Below are 21798 nucleotides of genomic sequence, written 5' to 3' on the forward strand. Positions count from 1 at the left end.
TCTTAGCTTCCTCTCACTTGTTTAAGGAGAAAGAACCTGCAAGGCTGGCTTCCACTCTCCTGAAAAGTCTGTCCCAGCAAACCCAAGAGCACAACTTGGCCCCTTTGACTCTCTGAAGATAGAACAGATCTGCACTTCTGTGTAAGGATTTAAGAGGGTTTAACTCAGACAAAATAATAATAGTAATAGTTCAAATAGAGATAGTTTAAATTTCTATAGAATATCAAGTATGCCAGTCATCTTTCTAAACCACATACACACATATTCCTGCACTTATTTTATACACATACACACTTCTTTGATACAATGACCCTGTAAGGACTTTTATTAGCCCCTCTTCATGGATGAGAAGACTGAGGCTCAGAGAACTAAGTAACTTACTCAGTAGCTAAGCTGGACTCCAAATCCCAACATCCTGGTTTCAGAGTCTATGTTCTTAACGACTGCATTAAAGTGTCTATATTGTTACTTCACTTAAAATTTTCCAATAGCTCTCCATGACTCAGAAGATAATGACCAAAATTCTTACAAGGATATATGAGAGTGGCCTGAGAGATTTCACCCCTGGCTTCACTCCTGCCACTTTCCTCTTTGCTCTCTGGGCTTCCCATCCTATCCTCCTGCTGACCCTCCAATGAAACAAACTCCATCCTGGTCAGGGGCTGTGACCCTCTCCCCCGGCAGCCCTTCCCTGACCTGTCTGCTTGGCCAACTCCTACACATCCTTCAAAAAGACTTGGCTTAAATGTCACATCTTCCAGAAAGCCTTTTCCCAAGGTCCCCCTGCCCCATACTCAGCTAAGTTATGTCCTCATAGTATCATGTATTCCATTTTCATAACATGTAGAACCATTGCAATTAAATAATTATTGGTCTGATTATTTGTTCCCTGTCTCTCTCACACCCTGGAATGTAAATGCCATGAGGGCAAGGGCTGGGTGTATATTTTTCATCATCGTCACCCTAGTACCTACACTGGCCCTGGCACAGAGAAAACACATACAAACTATTTACTGAATATCCTAATAGAGGAACAACTTTAAGGTACATCATGGCATACTGAAGCACTCTGAAGTTTGCCAAACTGGAACAGACACAATAAAATGGAAGTATCCTCCCTTTCCCCATATTCACAACCACCAAGACCAATGATTTGGGCATTAGGAGTGTTGTTTTAAAGTGAGAGTATTTACTAAGCTCAGTTGCACCATACATGTACACAGTTCACTGCATGCCAGGCCCCCTGCATCAAGTTCGTGCATCACCTCATTCTATCCCCCAAAGTCCTTATGAGGTCAACCCCCATTTTAGAGATGGGCTAACACCCGTAGTCTCACCCATAGCCTCATGGTTAACATTTACTAAGCTCATAGAAGCTTGTTGTTAAAATAGATCTAAATATTGGACAAAAGCAAGCAAGAAAACTTAGAACCCTCTCCCGACCTCTGTTCCCCTCCAGGGATATTAGGGCAGAATGGTTTGAATGCTCAGACACCTGCACAGCAATTACCCTTTTGTTTCCTCACTGGTCAAGTAAGTGATGAGGACTTCCTGCTAATTCCCCACATCCTTCTTACCAATAGCTATTCATGACCTTGATGGCAACCTAGATTTCTATTCACTCAGTCAACATGTATCTATTGAGCTCCTGCTCTTTGCCAGGCATTGTTCTAGACACTGAAAGAGCAGCATCAAACAAGACAGAGGTCTCCACTCTCCTGTAGTTTATGTTGTTTGAAGGGACTTACAGACTTCTCTGGTACATAAAAATTAGGAAGTTAATGGGACTTCCCTGGTGGCGCAGTGGTTGAGAGTCTGCCTGCCAATGCAGGAGACACGGGTTTGTGCCCCGGTCCGGGAAGATCCCGCATACCGCGGAGCGGCTAGGCCCATGAACCATGGCCGCTGAGCCTGCGCGTCCGGAGCCTGTGCTCCGCAACGGGAGAGGTCGCAACAGTGAGAGGACAGCGTACCGCAAAAAAAAAAAAAAAAAAAAAAGTTAGGAAGTTAAGGCTACTCAAAATTGGCATTCAAACCTAAGCTCCAGGAAAGCTGAAATGACCTGGAAATCCTCCAGACAACCTATTTTTCAAGGATGTCACAGATAATATGTGGCTCTGGATGGATGGTCCTCAAAATATTCTCCACCCACTTGTACATTTAGGAAGCCAGGACTTCAGTAATCTCTACAATTCAGGCTACAGAGTAGTCTTTTGAAGCAAGCTTAAGTATCACGATGTTTTCCCCTGTGAAGCCTCTTAACTTTACAAACACAATAAACTTTCCCATGATTTCCTTTTGCATTTTTTTTATTACTTTGGAGCCCAAGTTCTGCCTATGCCCTATTTCAGCTCTAAGTGTGGAGAAGACATATCTGATGCTGACAGTACATGGTCTGGCAGGGCAGACAGACAATTAGCCAATAATGCAGCGCAAGAGACAGAACACACGGAGCCAAGATTGATTCATTAGGATCTTCAACAATAAACAGAGTTTGCTAAGCTCGTCAGAGCAAGGAGAAACGGAGATGAGAGACAGTGAAAAGAAGAAAAGTCCAGATCAAGGAGACAGCGTATTTGCAGTGAACATCTCATTTCTGCCTGCCCAGTGTCATTCTCCCTTTTGGAGTTAGTAGCATTCCTTTATTTTTCTTTGAATAACCATACTTCCCTTGCCTACTCTCAACCTCTATGGGCTGGACCAAACCCACCCCCAACTCCTGGAGTGGACATGTGACCTATGATTGGCCAGCACATGATTGGCTCACACTTGGGCATGGGACCCAAATCAGGATCACAGGAAAGATAACTCTGAAGAATTCATTCAGAATGCACTAAAGAGAGACAGAGAGATAAAAGAGAGGGTAAGCGAGAGATAAGAGTGATTGAAAAGCTCCAACATGCATCTAATAGGAGTCCCAGAAATGAATGAAGACAATAATATAGAACGAGCAATTGAAGAAACATCGTGGAGAATTTTCCAAAGTTGAAGCAACATGGGTCTTCTGAAAGTCCTAATCAGAATAAATAAAACATACATCTAGATACATCATACCTACACTGCATAACATAAGGAATAAAGAAAAATCTTAAAAGCTGACATAGAGAAAAGATTACAATCTACAAAGAAATGACACTTAGAATTGAAAAAAAGACATTCATGAGGAACACAAGCTAATGATATACCAGGAGAAATTACCATGAATCTAATGTATTAGGATCCATCTCACTATGATTCAGCAATGAAAGCAACACAATGATATTTTCAGGTATAGCAAGGCTAAGAGATTTTACCCATCTACTAACACTTGTCTAAAGAACTGTCAAAGTGGGCTTCAGAATAAAGATAATAAACACAGAAGAACGTAAGAAACAAAGTTGAACACAGAAATTGATAAAATATGTTGACAATCTATGTTAAATGTTAACTACAGATAACTATTTTGAAAGAGATTAAGCTAAAATTTCAATTAATAAAAACAGAACGGGGGCTTCCCTGGTGGCGCAGTGGTTGAGAGTCCTCCTGCCAATGCAGGGGACACGGGTTCATGCCCAGGTCCGGGAAGATCCCACATGCCGCCGAGTGGCTTGGCCCGTGAGCCATGGCTGCTGAGCCTGTGCGTCCAGAGCCTGTGCTCCACAACGGGAGAGGCCACAACAGTGAGAGGCCCGCATACTGCAAAAAAAAAAAAAAAAAAAAAAAACAAGAATGGGGAATTCCCTGGTGGTCCAGTGGTTAGGACTCCATGCTTTCACTGCCGAGGGCCTGGGTTCAATCCCTGGTCAGGGAACTAAGATACCGCAAGCAGTGTGGCGGCCAAAAACAAAACAAAACAGAATGGAAAGGTAATGCTTGATAACATCCATGCCATGGAATCACTAAGAGTTTCTCAACCTCAGCGCTATTGATATTTGGGTTGGGTAATTCTGGTGGTGCAGGGCTGTTTTGTGCACTGTAAGATGATAGGCAGCACCCTTGGCCTCTACGCACTAGAGGCCAGTAGAACATTCCAGCCCCTAACTGACAACCAAAAATGTCTCAAGACATTGACAAATGTTTTCCAAGGGGCAAAACTGTCCTCTAGTTGAGACCACTACACTAATAAATGATACCATCTATTGTCTCCAAAGCAAACTTGATTAATCCAAGAGAAAGAGGTATGAGAGAGGAAAAGAAGAGAAGCAAAGTGAAAATATGGTGAATAAAAATAATAAAATGAGGTGGTTTATAAAAGTCTAAATGTTTCTGTATCACAATATATATAAATAGATCAATTCACCTTTTAAAAGACAGTGCTGAGTTCATGGATTGGAAGACTTAATGTAATTAAAATGACTATTTCACCCAAAGTGACCTACAGATTCAATGCAATCCGTATCAAAATCCTAATGACATTTTTTGCTTTCTGTCTCTATGGATTTGCCTAATTAGGACATTTCATATAAATGGAATCATACACTATGTGACCTTTTGTGTCTGGCTTCTTTCACTTAGCTGCGTCTTTTTGTGAAGAAATAATTTTCTATTGTATGGATATATCCTGTTTTGTGTATCCATCCATCAGTTGATGGATATTTGGGTTGTTTCCACCTTTTGACTATTGTGAACTATTCTTTAAATATTTATGCATATTTTTAACACCCATTTTCAGATATCTGGGGTTTATACCCAGGAGTGGAATTTCTGGGTCATATGGTATTTCTGTTAGGTATATTTTTAAAATCAAAAGAGTAAACTATAAGTAGGTACATACTAAAAACCAAAAAAAGTACACTGCATGTATAATTTTCTAGAAAAAACTAAATTACTAAAACTGACTCAAGAGAAAATCGAGAAATCACAATAATCCAATAACTAGAAAAGAAACAGAACTGGTGATCAAAGTTGCTTTTCCTGTCCAATATGCTCATTCTAAAGGCAAAAAAAAAGGAAACTAGGAAAATTTTATCAAATTTTCGAGGAACATATAATCTTCTGCCTTATATAATTTTTTTCAGAAAATATAAAAAGAAAGCCATGACTCACTTAATGAGGGTAGTATTGCCTTAGTAACAAAATCAAACAAGGACAGTATAAGAAGAGAAAATTATAAACCATTCTCACTTATCAACAAAGATGTAAAAGTCTCAAATACAGCACTCTAAAACTGGATTCATCAAGGTCTAAAAATAATAATACACCATAATCAAATAGGGTTTATCCCAAGAATCCAATAATGGTTCAGAATCAGAACTCCTATTAAGGTAATGGACTACATTAAAAGATTAAGGAGAAAGCATATAATCATAACAATTGATGCAGAACAGGCATTTTATAAAATTTGATACTCATTTATTACAAAAACTCTTAGCAAGCTAAGTATAGTAGGGAATTTTCTCAGCCCAATAAGGTTATTTATCAAAACCCACTGCAACAATCATGCTTGAAGGTAAAACTATAGATGGATTCCTACTACTGTCAGAGACAGGAAAAGAATGCCTACAATCACTGCTTTTATTCATCATTGCTCTCTTGGTCTTCTAGCTAATGGAAAAGACAATAAATGTGGTATCAATAAACGTAAATAATAATATAATACAATAATTTGAAAAATAATATGTAATTAATATATTATATTATGTATAACTTCTATAGATTGGAAAGGCAGAGCCAAAACAGTCTTGACAAATGATATGGATAACACAAACAGAATCTTCAAAAACCAGAATATCCACAACCAAGATATTAGCATTATAAAGAATTTAGCAATATTCCTGGATAAAGATCAACACACAAAAAGCAATAGCATTGTTATGTCCGGAATAAAGCAAAAAACTCAAACTTACATGAGAAAAAAATATCCCATTCACATGGTACAAAAACCTCTAATATACCAAGAAATAGATTTTCTTATTATTTAAATTCAATATAAATACATATTATATATACATATATAGAGAGAATTTGTACGTAAATCATTTTAATATACAGCTTTATATATATATATATAATTTATAGACATGAAGGAAGTCCTCAAAAATGGTGAGGCATATACCATATTCATAGATAAGAAAATAATATCATAAGGATATAAACTCTTCTCAGATCTGTAAAATCAATGTACTTCATATAAAAGCTATAATAATTTTTTAGCAGACTTTAACACACTGTTCTTTAAATTCATATAGAGGTGCAACAGACTAAAAACAGTGAGGCCTTTGTGGCATTTGGAAATAGTTTTAGAAACATCTGAGGGTGTTTCTAAACCTAAACCTGAGGCTGTTTCTAAACCTGAGGAGGCACATACCCTCTGACTATGCAATCTCACTTCTACACATTCAACCTCAGCACAAGGAAGTAAACTGACAAAACTTAATTGGAGCCTTGTTTGAAAAAGTACAAAATAACCTGAATGTCCATCAGTATGAGAAGGATAACTAATTGTAGTAGAGTCTTGCAGGGAAATACTACACAGAAGATAAATGGAATAGACTAGTGTTGCCTGTGAAAACGTAGATAAAAAAATGTTGAGGAAAGATGCATGAGCTATCATATTTTGCCAGTGGATTCATAACTATTTAGACAATATCTATGGGAATAATAATTCAGGCATCACAGGAAGACAGTGGGAAGGGGGAATGGTCATTGGGGTGACAACTCAATCAGTTTTTTAAAAACCTCTACAAATTCTGAAGCGAATATATAATAATGAGATATAAAATAGAGATGTAATAAAGCTAGAAGGTCGGGGTACAGGAGGTTCATTATATTATTCTCTAATTTTGTTCTAGGATTTCCTACTTTCTGGATTTCTCTGATTTTATCCAAATTTAAAATTATGTTTAACATTTTCCTCTAACCTCATATTTCCTATAACTGTCAATTAGGTCTAAAAGCTTCATTGGATTCACATACAATTTATTTTCTTTTTGGCATGACCACATCATGCATGGTACTGGGCATTACCTACTGCATATATATAATATCTGATTTTACCACTTGACTGAACAGTGGGTTCAGATGGTGTCATCCTGATCCATCCATCATCAAATTCACCATCATCATGTCACCTCATGGTTTTAGCAGTTATTGATCATTATTGACTACCTCTATTATTTCAGTAGGAGCTGCAAAATGGTGATATTCTAGTGATTGTTAGGGATTGCTGGGTGATTTACCATCCTGCTTGCTCTTATTTCCGTGGTTTTTCTATAAAGGAGCTTTCCTTCTTAACTATTTGCCCCAATATATAGGTAATGATTGCTGGAGTTGGGTGGTGGGTACATGGGAACTTGTTATACTTTCTACTTTTCAGCGTGTTTGAAATTTTCTATAATACATTTTTTAAAATAAAATAAAAACAAGGTAAAAAAACTAAACGCATAGGAAAAAAACTGAAAGGAAATACCCCAAATGTATTACCATCATTAATGCCAAGGTGGTAGGATTACTTGGCGTGACTTTTATACATACTGTATTTCCAGATTTATTAAGAAAAAATATATAGTATCACATTTATAATTAGAAAATCAAACAGAATCATGGAGTAACAATAATAATGGCAGGAGAGGTAAGTGGCCCAATTTAAATCAGGAGTCAGGTCCAACATCTCTAAGAGGTATCATTTGAAGAAACTCGTTTGGCAAAGCCCTTGGGAAAGAGTACACCAGGCAGAGAAAACCTGAATCCCAGGGCAGTGGTGATCTTAGAGTGTTTGTGGAAAAGGAAAAACTACAGTGCGCTGAGCATAATTTAGCTCTTAGTAAAAGTGAAGACCAGCTGATCCTCCAAATCACCACCCAAATTCCTGCTGATTTCACTCATAAGTCTGTGTTCCTGAAGTTACAGAACCCAAATCACACAGGAAATCTCAACTTCTGCCCCCACTGAGTAGGTAGAAGGCAGAAAACCTGAAAACCCTAAATAATGGATCACAGTGGCTCCGTAATGACAAGGCAAAATAGTGATAATTAAATGATTTTAATAGTGTGTCAAGATGAAGGATAACAGTCTTGGAAAATGAGGTTGGTAAATCATTACCCCTCATGCTTGCATGCACACCCCAGTTAGGACATGAAAAATGAAGAATGCAAAATCCCTGGCTAACCATCTTGGTTTCGCACAATGTTCACTCTCACCCTATCAGGGTTACTTCTGAGCCAAGCACAGCTGGGATCCATTTTCAACTTTGAGGCAAAACGAGAGCTAAGCTCAAATTTCTCTCACTTATGGAGCACTTTACTCTGTGCCCCCAAGCGCTATGACAGACACTGGCAATAGATACAAAAGACATCTACCCGAACTAGGGAAAACAGGCATTGCCGGGGCCATTACAACATGTGATGGGTGGGGGACTGAGGCAGCAAAGAGGAGGGTCCTCTAATGAACCCCCAGCCTCCTCTGAGTGAGCGGAGCTTCCTCAAAGAGGCAACACTTGAGCCAGCTTTGAGGAGCAAGAAGTTACTGTTTATAAGAAGGGAGAGAGGGGCATTCTAGGCAAAGGGAATCAAAGCTACAAGTTTCAGCTTGGATAGAGCAGGAAAGAGGGAGTCCCTGAAGGTGACATTTAAGATTATTTAATTTCACTGGCACCAAAAGTTCTGAAACCAGAATGCTTGCTGCGTCCTTCACAAACACCCACACTTAAAACCATCACCACCTACTGTCCATGTCAGCATGATTGAAAGAAGGGCCTGACCTCTAAGAAAGAATTTTCCCTTTTCCCCAATACATAATGAGTTTTTTAACCTTTTGTTGTACCACAGGAAGTGTGTAGAACAAAAAGGAATAAGTGAAAAAGAAAAAAGTAAATAAAATTCATCCCCATATCCTCCACATTGGCACATCCATTGTAATGTTTTGATGCAGTTTCAGATTTTTTTTTTTGGTTCTGTGTGTGTATGTACATGTGTGAGTATTTATGCATATTTTTTAAGGAAATTAGAAATGCACTAATTGTAAACTGAAAATCATTTTCTCTTAATACAGAAGTCTACAGTTTGGATGGTTTCCAAGTCTCATTACCCACAGCTGTCATCTCCTACTTATGAAATTAGTGTCAGGAAAGGGTTAAAGTACCCATTGGCAGAAGGGAGGAGGTTTATCAACTAAGGGGACTGCTGGCAACAGAAAGGTTGATCTGCTTAACAATTCACACAAGGATGCATTACACCCACATCTGTCCACTAAGCTCTCTTCCATGGCAACCAGAATACTGCCTTCGCAGAGATCTGAAAACTTCCTGACACTTAAAACACCCTAACGTGACATCCCACGGTCAGGGGTGGCTGGGAAAACAGTGAATTACGTAGTGAGTCCAGACATTTGCCAAGCTGCATAAATGCTTTAATCTCAGAACCTACCTACTCTGTCCTCTTGGCTGACAGATTGCTTGTGCCATAGCTTTAGCCTTGGCATCTCCATTGTTTACCTTGTCTTCCAGGTGTGGCCTCACTTCTTTATTTCTCAGCTGCCAGATGGCCACTTCCCTCTGGCCTGGCCTCAGGACCCTATTGCATTGGTGGGCCATGTCCTGATGACCTCACAATACCTGATGGCTTGGATCCTCAACAACCAGGTATCACACTAGGATCACAGGAAGAAGACGAGCTCCTCCACCAGGGATTCTGGTCCCCATGTAGGAATATGTGAGCACTCACTCCCTGCATGACTTTTCTATCGCTGCAATAACAACCCATCACAAGCTCAGAACCTTAAAACAAACCTATTTATTATCGTATCGTACCTCTGGATGAGGAGTGAAGGCAAAGCTTAGTGGGGTCCTATGATCAGGCTCTTCACCAGATGGAAATCCAGGTGCTGGTTGGGGCTGTCTCATCAGAGGCTCAACTGAGGAAAGATCCACTCCAGGCTCCTTCAGGTCGTTACTATCAATAGAATTCATCTCCTTGCAGCTATAGGACTGGGGTCCCTTTTTCTTGCTGGCTGCTGGTCAGAGCTGCTTTCAGCTCCTAGAGGCTGCATGCAGTTTCTTGCCATGGCCATTTCCAAAGGCCACTCTCACAATATGGCAGCTTCCTTATTCAAAGCCAGCAAGGGGAGTTTCTCTATGTATCTATGAGTGTTAATACACACACATGTGCACGCACACACACATACACACACACACACACACAGAGTCAATCCTCACTCTTCGCAGGTTCTGTATTTGTGAATTAGTCTACTTGCTAAAATTTATTTGTAACCTCAAAATCAATACTTGAAATGCTTTTGGTGACATTTGTGCAAGAATGCACATAGTAGGAAAAATCTGAGTTGCCCAATACACATTCCCAGCTGAGGCAGCACAAGGTAATGCTCTGACTTCTTGTTTCAGCTCTCCTACAGAGATGACGGGAGGATGGAGATATGAGAAGGCAGTTAAGAGCAGTGCAAAAAGTTCCGGCTTTGAGGCCAGGTAGATGGGGTTTAAATACCAACTTTGGCCCCTGGTTGGGGTGGCCTCAGGCAAGTCCCTTATCACTTCTAAACCCCACTTTCTCTTTTGAAAAATAGAAAAAACAGAATCTACCAAGATAAACTGTTTTCAGGATTTAAGATTATAATTTATGTCAGACAAATACATAATATACATACATTCACTGGGAACAGTGAAGTAGTAAATCCCAAACCACTGTTCCATTACTCCTAGGGGAAATATGTGTATATATATATATATATATATATATATATATATATATATATATATATGTATATGTATATATTATGCATGTATGTGTATATATGTATGTATGTACATATATATCTATAAAGTATGGCAACTTTATAGAATGTAACTACTGTAACTAATGACAATCAAATGTATATGCATACACATATATGCACACATATATATTATGTGTTATATATAAATATATTAGATATAAGTATTATATAATAACTGTATTATAAGTATATATACTTATAAGTATGTATGTATATATAATAGATATATACAATAATAGCGGAAGGAGTATATATATATATTATATATGTGTGTGTACATATATATTTATATATATGTACACACACACACACATATAGTGTGTATATATATAAATGTAATCAAGGGAGTGACATCTCACTGCATTACCTTTGTTTAATCTATCAGTTAGAATTAAGTCACGGGTCTACCCAAACTCAAGAGAGGGGATTATACAGAGGTATGAATTACTAAGGTTAGGTTACAGTTTTTCCATCACACCTCCTAATCACCCAAAGTCTTTCCACGTCTGCACAGTGCCTAGCATGGAGAGCACACCATAAATGGCAGCTGAACTGATACAGAATTCTGTCCAATGTGTATCCAATAAGGAATACCCCAATCCCAGCCTAGAAACTTCAGTCCCAGGAGACCCAAGCAGGTCAGAGCACCTACTCTAAGTGCATTCCCAAGTGAACCCAGCCACATATAAGCTTGTGAGGCCAGTGTGTTTTAACACACACACAAACATGTAGCACTCTTGAAGAAAATTTCTGACGATACAATTGTTATTACATTTCACCGGTTACAAAGAACCTGACCTAACACAGCCATTGGAGAGTATTATATAACATTCTGCCATCTACTGTTTACCTTTCAAATTTACTAAAGCGTGTTTTCTTCTTTGTAGAGACAAATTAATGTTCCTACGATCACAGTCTACTTGGCTGGTCTCTGACTTTGGCAGAACCATTCCAACTGTGCATGTCCCATAGGAGAGAACTGATCTACCAAACTGCCCGGACCAGCCCAGTACCCCTGATGCATCTCCCACCAACAAAGACCATGAAGGGACCACTGGCCTCCCAGAGCCTATGTGTTGCAGGTGGGGTTTCTGCTTCATCACCTACATCCCAATCTTCTTTTATCACTCAGGGTTCTTTGGTTGCAGGCAACAGAAACTAACTATGGAGAGCATACAAAACAGATATTTTATTATAGGGATATTGGGAAGCTCAGAGAAATGAAGGAAAGCTTAAAAGCCACCTCTGGGAATCCAGGCAGTAGACTATGGGCTAGCCTCCTCTGAGAGTTACAGTCAGGGTGAGTAAGCCCATACTATTTTCCATCTTTGTGTCACCCCACTCAAGATTTGATTCTGGGAGAAAGAGTAAGATTGACTTGTGTTGAGTCACTTGCCTCCCTTCTTTGGAAGTATGGGGCTCCTTTACAGGCTCCGGTAAAACTGCTACCTACTGGGAACAAGTAGTTCCCCAAAGCAAAATCCAGGTGCCGTTGCAATAAAGGTAAATGAATCCTAGGCATGCAAAATCAGAAGTGTACATTGTCAGGGTCTGCTGTCAATTCAAGAGAACACGACTTCTCAGAGAAAGAGGTGACTTCCTAAAAAATCAGTTTTCTTTAACCATCTACTCATTCAAAATACAATTATTTAATGCTAATTATGTACTAGACCTTCTGCTAAGCTTCTGAGATGAAGAGGGAAGTAAATTCAAGAAACTGCCCTCAACTCCCTCAAAGTCTAATGGGAGAGGTTAAACAAAAGCAAATTAGTAATGGTAGTGATGATAGTTGTTATTTACTAAGTGCCTTCCTCATGTCAGGCACTGTGCCAAGGGGGCTACATTTATTATATTATCCATTATATTATCCAATTCTCACAACATTTTGTGGTAGGTAATTACCTACTGACAATAGTGTTTATAGTGTTTATCTGTACACAGATTTGCCTGAACCCCAATAGATAGGCAGACAGGACCCCAAGCCCTTCTTAAGGACATCACTGACTGGTGGTGTGCTCCTTTGGGGAGATGATTCCCTCTGTAATATAGCAGAAGGATTTCACTTGCACTGATGATGCTGTGATAACAAAAAAATGCATTTGGGTGGAGTTAATGAATGACTGTCCTCAACATATGCCTTATAATTGGTTAAAGAGTTGAGACCATTAAGTGAAAACTAAGACTCCTTTTCCGGGAAAAACAATCCAATCAGGGTTTCTTAACTGGGCTGACCTCACTGCCCTTTCAGGCCATGCTCCTCCCCATTTACTACTGTCCAGCTCTCTTTTAGCTTCACCAAGCACACCAAGATCTTTTCCTTTTCAAAGCTTTTGCTACTGCTGTGGCCTCAGCTAGGAACGATCTCCTGCTGGCCCTCTGCAGGACTGCAGCTTCTCATGTTCTAAGTGGCAGTATCACTTCTTCAGGAAGACCTCTCTTGACCATCCCATTCCATTGTTCCCACATCACCCAGCCTATTTCCTTCCTCATGGTTACCACAATATACAATTAACTTATTGATTGATTTGTTCCTCCAGTTTTTGTTCATCTGTGTCCACCCCCCATCCCAACTAAAGTGATTGCTGCAAGATGAAACAGACCTTATCTGTGTTGCTCTCTACTGTAAAACCTGTTCTGAAAAGTTCCTGGGACATAATAGTTCAAATATATATTTGATGTAAGAATAAATGAATGAATGTGACCATAACACAGAAATTCTATAAGAAATCTTTGTCTTAAATACCATATGATATCACTTATATGTGGACTCTAAAATATGACACAAATGAAGCTATCTATGAAACAGAAACAGAATCAAGGACATAGAGAATAGACTGGTGGTTGCCAAGGGGGAGGGAGTGGGAGAGGGTTGGATTAGGAGTTTGGGATTAGCAGATGCAAACTGGTATATATAGAGTGGATAAACCACAAGGTCCTACTGTATAGTACAGGGAACTATATTCAATATCCTGTGAGAAACCATAGTGGAAAAGAATATGAAAAAGAATATATATATGTATAACTGAGTCACTTTGCTGTATAGCAGTAATTAACACAACACTGTGATTCAACCATACTTCAGTAAAAAATAAATTAAGAAAAAAAAAGAAATCTTTGTCTTGATAAGTCTCTGGTATTTGCAGAGGACAAAGAGAAATGTTCTAAGACCCAAAGAAGACTTTGCTGATATGCAAAATAAGACCTCCTATTCAGCTTAGTGCAACATTTCCTATATGATGAACAATCTTTAAGATTCCACAGAAGTTTGAGCAGGCAACTAATACTATCTTCCCCTTTCCTTATCACCATCACCAAATTCACACTATTATAATCACTATTACCATTTATCACCTGCCTCCTATATACCAGGCACCATAGTATGTCCTGAATATATGTGATTTAACTATTTCTAACACTATAAGGTAGATATTGTGATAACCACATTACCAGGTAACTGGTAAATGATTTGCTCCGAGCCTTACAACTGTAAGTGATGGAGCTGAGAGAAACACCACTAGTGGGCACCATAGTTAACATTACCTGGAATGGCTGTCCTCCCCCACCCCCACAATTCCAGGTCTCTGGACATGACCCTGATACCCAGAGTGGGACTCCCAGGTGCCATGTTTGTGCTACATAACCAAGGCTTGCAGACCTGAGATTATTGATTCGAAGTTGGGTACTTGACCCAGGATGGTCCATATAAAATCTTGCCTTTGAGTTTTTTGAGTAGTTATCAAAGGAAGGAATGGGGTCCCTCTTTGGTAGGTGGAATCATAAGGTTTGAGCCTCTAGAGTTGCCACTCACATTCTCATAGCTGGTCTCTGGAAAGAGATGTTGAAACTCATATAAGCAGTGATGAGAGACAGAAAAAGAGGATCCTGGCAACTTCTGAGTCTCTAATTCTAGTCTTTTTGAGGCCCAGATGTTCCATGCCACATCCTCAGATTACCTGGGATGTACTAATATATCTGCAATAAATTCTCCATTTTGTCTGAGTGATCTTTAATCTTTGCCATTTTATAGCCCAACCTGTCTCACTAATTGCATGTGAGGCACTGGGTAGGTAATGAACTTCTCTCTAATATAACCCATGGAGACCAGTTCAGGCCACTAACAACCCAGTTCAAGTTTGGACCAGTCCAATCACAATATCTCAGAGCTGGAGAGAAAAGGGTATCCTAGGGCACTTTGGATATGAAGAAACCACCTCTCTCTATCCTCACAAACAGGAAATACATGTTTTAAGAGGCTAAAATGTATTCAAGAATTCTGCCCTGCAAAAGAAGGGCAGCAGCTTTGCACCAAACATAAATTATCCCTTGCTATGGAAAATGGGCCTTTAAATCAAAATGGCCCTTGTTGATATGAAATTCATGTTGCAATTCAAAAAGGTTTTTTTTTTCCCTTAAGTATTCATTCCTGGCAAACAAAATAAATTGTCATGCCAAACACATATAAAGATTACAGAGATGCACCTCTATTAAATTCTACTTAGCAGCAAAGTGACTCAGGTGTTATCTAAATTTAGCCTTCTGAGCTCCCTTTCTTTCATACCTAAACAGCATTTCTTGCAGCTTTTGCGTAGACTTAAGAGAGTTTAATAAATAGAAATACTTTCACAATGAATTAAGATTAGGTCAGCTGGAGACCTTGACCTGGTTGGATCAAATCTTGTATTGATTTCTCAAAGTACATTTTTTACTAAAACTTGGACTCTTGCAGAGAAAGAGAATAAATGCTTCAACTATGAGTTTAGGTTAAAAAACCAAAACCAATACATCCTCTGTCTATTTCCTTAACTGTACAGAGTAGAGAGAGCTTTCTCTCTGAAGCTGGTGGAGGGAGATGGCAACCACAATATGAAGTAATTTTTTAAAATGTAAAATGTGTACTCAACATTGAGACCCTAGGTACCAGATACTTTAGACTCTCACAGTGGAGCCAAGAGTGGAGATTAGGGTGATCAACTGTCCCAGTTTGCCTGGGACTGGGGGTGGGGGCAGTGGGGGAGGTTCCCAGATATGTAATTCTCAGTGCTAAAACTGAAACAGAACCAGACAAACTGGGGTAGTTGGTCACCCTAGGGGGACGCTGATTTGAGAGTGACATTACAATGACTTTCTCTAACATGTCTTTCAGGGAAGCCAATGTCCTAGACATAAACTTTAGGATAACTTTTATGTTGGTTCCATTTACCTAATCTGTGTAATAGTACCAAAGCATCTGAACATAGCTTTCAGAATGGCTCTTTATCTTTGCTGCCTCATTTAATATTCATACTAGCCTTAAGAGGTTATTATCAGTATCACATTTTACAGATGAGAGAGCTAAGAAGTTAAATGACTGGCCCAAAGTTATACAGCCAGTAATTAGTGAGGAGGGAGTTACAGACAGTCTATTTTACATCCCTCTCCCTCTCAGTCCACACTCCATGATACTGAAGGGCCTTGAGTTTCACAAAGGCACCACAGTCTCCAGTCTTGGACTTTCACACATGTTCAATGCCTATTAAACATACATTACACTCAACCTTAATTGTCTCTTTGTCCTACTATATTGGGAGCATCTTGAGGGTACAAGTCTTTCTTTGCACCATTTTTTTCCTAAGTAACAAGTCCAAGGTCTACCAAATGGTCAGTGGGTCAATAAGTATCAGTTGAATTAATACATTAATGAATATCTAACTCCAAATTTAGACGACATTCTAGAAAATAACTTCAAAATACCGCTCCAAGTGTCAAATAAGGTATCGATACACGGGTTCCAAGGCAAAGACAAAACCGAAGCGCATTGGGAGGTTGGATTGTTCTCTTGGAAGCCTCATGCATTCTCAGTCAGTCTGCCTCCCTGGTTCCCATCCCACTCACGACACCAGTGAAAACTGCAAAGGCAGTAGCCAGCCCCACCCTACCCTGCAGTCTGAAGTCCAATATCGGCTTCACTACCCCCTCATTTTCATGCTTGTCATTGAAGTCACAGTCACACCATGACTAAACTGAATGCTGAGTAAGTGTCCAGGTGCCAAAAAAATACTGGTTGGAATTTCTAACACTAGGGACTAAAATCTTTATGTCATCTCAGAAGGAACAAGCCTCTTCTTTCCCTTTCTTGGCCAAATTTTGGGAATCTGTGTCCATCCCAGGATGACTGTGAACCAGTGGCAGGAGAAGAAGCAGGCAGAGAAGTCCAGGGAGTTTATCGAAGAGCAACTGGGATCTTACCTTCAATTGACACATAATTTTCCCCCTATTGTCACAGATATTATTTTCATTAAAAGCAATGAATCTTCTTATGTAGCAACGTAAGTGTCAAGTAGTTGGAATGGAGTGTTTTGGCAAACCCAAATACAGAGAAAAGTTGACTTATATGCCCCCTAGGGGAAGCAGTAGGTCAAATACTAAGACTAAATTCCTCAGTGAATAATTAGAAGTCAAGAAAGGAGACCCAATTGTTGAGTAGAAATCCCTCAATAGCCTCCTGAATAGGTTAAGCTGGAATCCTTCCCTGGAGGTACGGAAGACAGCTTGCCATGGCAGACCTCAGGTTTGCCTCTGACGGAAATCCCCCTTCCTGCTTCCACTCAACATCCTTTGAGAACTTTAAAAAGTGCTAAGAGGAACAAAAATCATGGAGAAAACACTCATATTCCTACTACCTTAAGATATAAATATTATATTTTGTCATAATTATTTCCATTCTTTAAAACAAACAGAGCATTACAGATAATGCTGACACCATGGTGCTCAGTCCCATTCCCCCCACCCAATGCCCCCTCCCAGATAGCCACTGACAAAAGCTCAGTGTGTGTCCTTCTGTTGATGTGTTTCCCTACCCAGTGTTGTTCTGTATGTTGTGTTTGAGCCTGTCCGTATTGATGCAAGGAATCAAGGTGCAGCACCACATTAAAAGAAGAACTACCTGTATTCCTAACTGATGCAATGTAGTTTATCACATAAATACACACATGTTCCTTATCCATGCCTCCACTGATGGGCATTTATGTTATTTCCTAATGTCTGCCATTACAAACACGGCTGCAGTGAACATTCTTGTACACATCTCTTTGCACACATGTAAAAGGTTGTCCAAGGCACAAGATTAAAGGTGGAATTTCTATGTCCTAGGAATATGCATTTTCAAACTTGTAGATTCTGTCAATTTGTTTCTCAAAGAGGCCATGCCAATATACAGTCCCATGAGCCCTTAAGGAACACAGCATCTCCCCCAACTGCAAACAGGGATATCTTTAGATATAGGCTGAGATGACCTCAACTTGGACCAAGAGCTTGACCTTTCACAAAAGAGAATGGATTGACTTGCATGGAAAAAAAGACCCCCTAAAGTTCAATTTAATTCTCTTTAATCATCAGTTGCATCATTTAAAAAGCTAATAATGGGGCTTCCCTGGTGGCGCAGTGGTTGAGAGTCCGCCTGCCGATGCAGGGGACACGGGTTCGTGTCCCGGTCTGGGAAGATCCCACATGCCGCGGAGCGGCTGGGCCCGTGAGCCATGGCTGCTGAGCCTGCGCGACCGGAGCCTGTGCTCCACAACGGGAGAGGCCACAACAGTGAGAGGCCCGCGTACAGCAAAAAAAAAAAAAAAACAAAACAAACAAACAAAAAAAGCTAATAATGTATCCTCATTCTCTCCCCTTGTGATAAGTTAATGAATTAGCCACTTGCCAATCAGAAAACAACCCCTTGGGATAATATGTCAAAATTGAGTAAGGCACTGAAGCCTGTATTGAATTGATGGATTTAAGGCAAGACTTTAGGCAATAATAATGTTGTCTGTAAGATGAAGCTACTCATAAGAGCCCTTCCATGACAAATGACTTACTTGAAGGCTATTTATGAGGTCCAGGTGGGAGAGGTATAAACTTAATTAAACTTTGAAAACGTAATAGAACCAAAGGCAGTGCGTCAATTTCTGGATGTCCAATCAAAAAGCCAGTGACGTCTTTAATAGGTTGGTGATACCTTCCTCTTGGAGCTGCAACGTGTTGTCCAACTCACATGGTTCCAACTGCTGCTGATCTTGCTGAAGGCACACCACCCCCACACATACTTCTTTCCTCCTCTCTCCGTGTCTGCTTATGAGACCAATTCATCTCAGCTAAGAGGAGAATCACTATCACATGCACTTTATACTAGATCCTAATAAAACCAGGCACAGGCTGGCTGCCCACCCCCATTCTTTAATGACTTGGTCTATCTATATCTAAACCACATAAATTGTCACTGCCCCATGCTCTGGGGCTCCCTGATGCCTGGAACTCAAATGCAGCATCACATAAAAATATTTTAAAGACTCATTTGAATCACAACCCAGGGAACCAAATACTCCTGAGCAAGCTTAAAACATAAATAAATATAAACAACCCAGGACAGGACCCAGATACACCAGCCAAGCATTCATTCTGATACACTTCATTATAGTGTGAGGTGATATATCTGAAATATAATTTGATAGCTTCAATGGCTCCCTGCTGAGGAAGAAGCTGATTGAAAAGGCTGACTCACTCCCTACTTTGTGTCCCATTAAAAACATATCCAGAAGTCACTAAGTAGTGGGGTCATTTTTATAAACAGGTGTCCTTCCTTGAAAGGCTTGAGAGAACCAAGAGAAACTGACATTTGCATGAGGCTAGTCCTGGAAGACAGACAGGCAGGCACGTGTGCGTGCGCGCGCGCGCACACACACACACACACACACACACACACGTCAGTGGCTATAAAAGAGAGGAGAACTGTTGCCATGAAGGAGATATATATTATTATGGTGTCATCCATCTATCCCAACTAGGTCAAGTCTGGTGAAGCATAGGGAATGCACCCCATGACCTCTGAACTCCACAGCCAATAGAAAGCAGTGGTTCTCAACCCAGGATGCTTTAAAAGATGTCAACACCCAGGCTCCACCCTAGAGCAACTAAGTCAGCATCTCTGGGGAAGGACCCCTAGTATTTATCAAAATTTCCCCAAGTGATTCAATTTTGCATCCAAGGTTGAGGAACTCAAGTTCAAAGAATCTGAGACGTCAGTAATATTTTCTAGACTTCAGCAAAATCAAAACAACCATTGCCTTGTCTGTTTTTCCAACAAAATGGTGGCTGTTAATATGGCAGTTGCAACTATAAATTTTACTTTCTCTATATTATATTGTTCAAATCTCTCTGGGATGAGAAAAATAATAGGTAGCTTTTAGTAAGAGCTTATTATACACCATGCATGGTACTAAGCAATTTCCATGCCTTATCTCTGTACATCCTTACAACATCCCTAAGAGGTAGGCACTGTTATTATTCCCATTTTATAATGAATGAGCAGAGTCCCAAAGAGGTTAAATAATTTGTCCACAGACACAATTTAAGCAAGAAGCAGAGCCAGGACTCATACCTACCTCCAGGAGTTACGAAGCTCCTCGTTTCACCCGACATTTTACTGCAGCCAGTCTTTGAAATGTGAAGTTCTCACTTTTAAAGAAAGAGCCGTAATATAGTTCACATATCTGGTTGTCAATTCTGGTGAGGAAAATTCAAGGACCTCTCAAACTCTTCCATCAACTCAGTGTGTGGCTGCCGAGGATTTAGACACCTCTCTTTCAATGCAGTGTTATTCAAGTCAGATAATCTTGGATAAAAACTTGAGCTCTTCCTGTTCCCAGCTGTGAGATTTGGGGCCAATTATTTATCTATTATGAAACTCAGTTGCATTATCTGTAAAATGGGGATAATACCTACCTCCCAGGGTTATCAGGATGAAAAGTAATTACATTTATGAAAGCTCCTAGTATGAGTCAGGGATTAACACATGATAATCTCTTCCACTGCAAGTATGTATCAGAGGTACCTAGACTGTGACTTTCATGCTTATCTCTAGCACCACCTGATAATTATAGAGTTTCTCTTTTCAAAGTACTTTCCCATCGATGATATTATTTTAACCAGTTTATATTGAATACTAGGTGCAGCAGCTGCATGGTGTTCCTTTTTTATTCTTAGACCCCCCCAAAGGGGATCAGTGGTGCCCCCATGACAGTAAGGTTTTTAATGGATGCAAATTTGCAAGGCATGACACATTTATTAATCCCTCATTGGAGTAAACTGTAACAAAGCCAGCAGGAGCAATCAGTAATTTACATTAATAGCTTTCAGTGTCGTATACTCCAGTGCCTGACACGAAACAGTAATCTGAAACCAAACTATGACTGTGTCCTACATGAGTTAATGTATCACAGGCCTCTAGACCCAGTACTCAGGCATTTCAACAAGGGGAAGATGTGTTAATGCATCCCAATGCTCACAGGAAGATATTCAAACTCCTTACCGTGACCTTCAAAGTTCTGTCTCTTCCAGACTCATCTCAGAACACTCAGACTCACTCCTCTTCAGCTGGATTAGTCCTGCTATATATTCCTCACACACTTTAGGCTTATTTCCACCTCAGGGCCTTTGCACACACCGATAGCACTGCCTGAAACATCCCCCCTCCTCACTGCTCTTTGCATGACTGGATATTTTTAACCCTACAGGTCTCAGATCAAATCTTATTTTTTCAGAATGGTCTTTCTTTCCTGACCACCTTATCTAAGAGGTCCTCCCTAGAAACCATCAGGACTTTATTTCTTTCCTTCATGGCACCTATGACACTTCAAGTTTATCTTGTTTACAGTTGTTAATTTTATAGTCCGATTACCCCCACAAATGCAAGCCCTACAGGGAAGGGACTATGTAGATTTTGTTTATTAGTCTATCTCTAGCATTTAGAACTATGCCTGGAACACAGAAGGTTCTCAATAAATACTTGTTGAATGTGAGAATAAATGGTGAACCATCTTCACATAAGCATCTTCTCTCAAAGTCCAAAAATGTTTCACAAGAGCCCAATGCTTTTGATGGTCCTTAAAGTTTGGCATTCTTCAAGGTTGTATCCTCAGGTATTTTTCTTCCTTCTCAACACTTTCTCTCTCATTCACTGTTGTGACTCCTACCACCTACACTCATGATTGCCAATACCATGCCTCCAGCAGGCCTGTCTGCTGGGATGGAATAGAAATGTATTTAACAAGGCAATCCAAAACCTACAGC

At 39.8% G+C, this 21798-nt stretch overlaps 1 protein-coding gene and 1 long non-coding RNA gene across 20 annotated transcripts in view; one reads left to right on the forward strand and one right to left on the reverse strand.

The window, feature by feature from the left end:
* Window positions 1–21798, reverse strand: part of RBFOX1 (RNA binding fox-1 homolog 1) — a 2189093-nt gene that overhangs the window by 1738663 nt on the left and 428632 nt on the right. The window lies entirely within an intron of this gene.
* On the forward strand, window positions 9578–13400 carry LOC141276597 (uncharacterized). 2 transcript variants are annotated; one of them, XR_012326493.1, is made up of 3 exons: window positions 9578–9626; window positions 11592–11786; window positions 13242–13400. It is a non-coding gene; the product is annotated as an uncharacterized lncRNA (long non-coding RNA). The 2 variants fall into 2 exon arrangements; XR_012326494.1 differs by lacking the exon at window positions 9578–9626 and adding an exon at window positions 9654–9859.

This window comes from Tursiops truncatus, chromosome 15, assembly GCF_011762595.2.
Source record: "Tursiops truncatus isolate mTurTru1 chromosome 15, mTurTru1.mat.Y, whole genome shotgun sequence".
NCBI lineage: Eukaryota > Metazoa > Chordata > Mammalia > Artiodactyla > Delphinidae > Tursiops > Tursiops truncatus.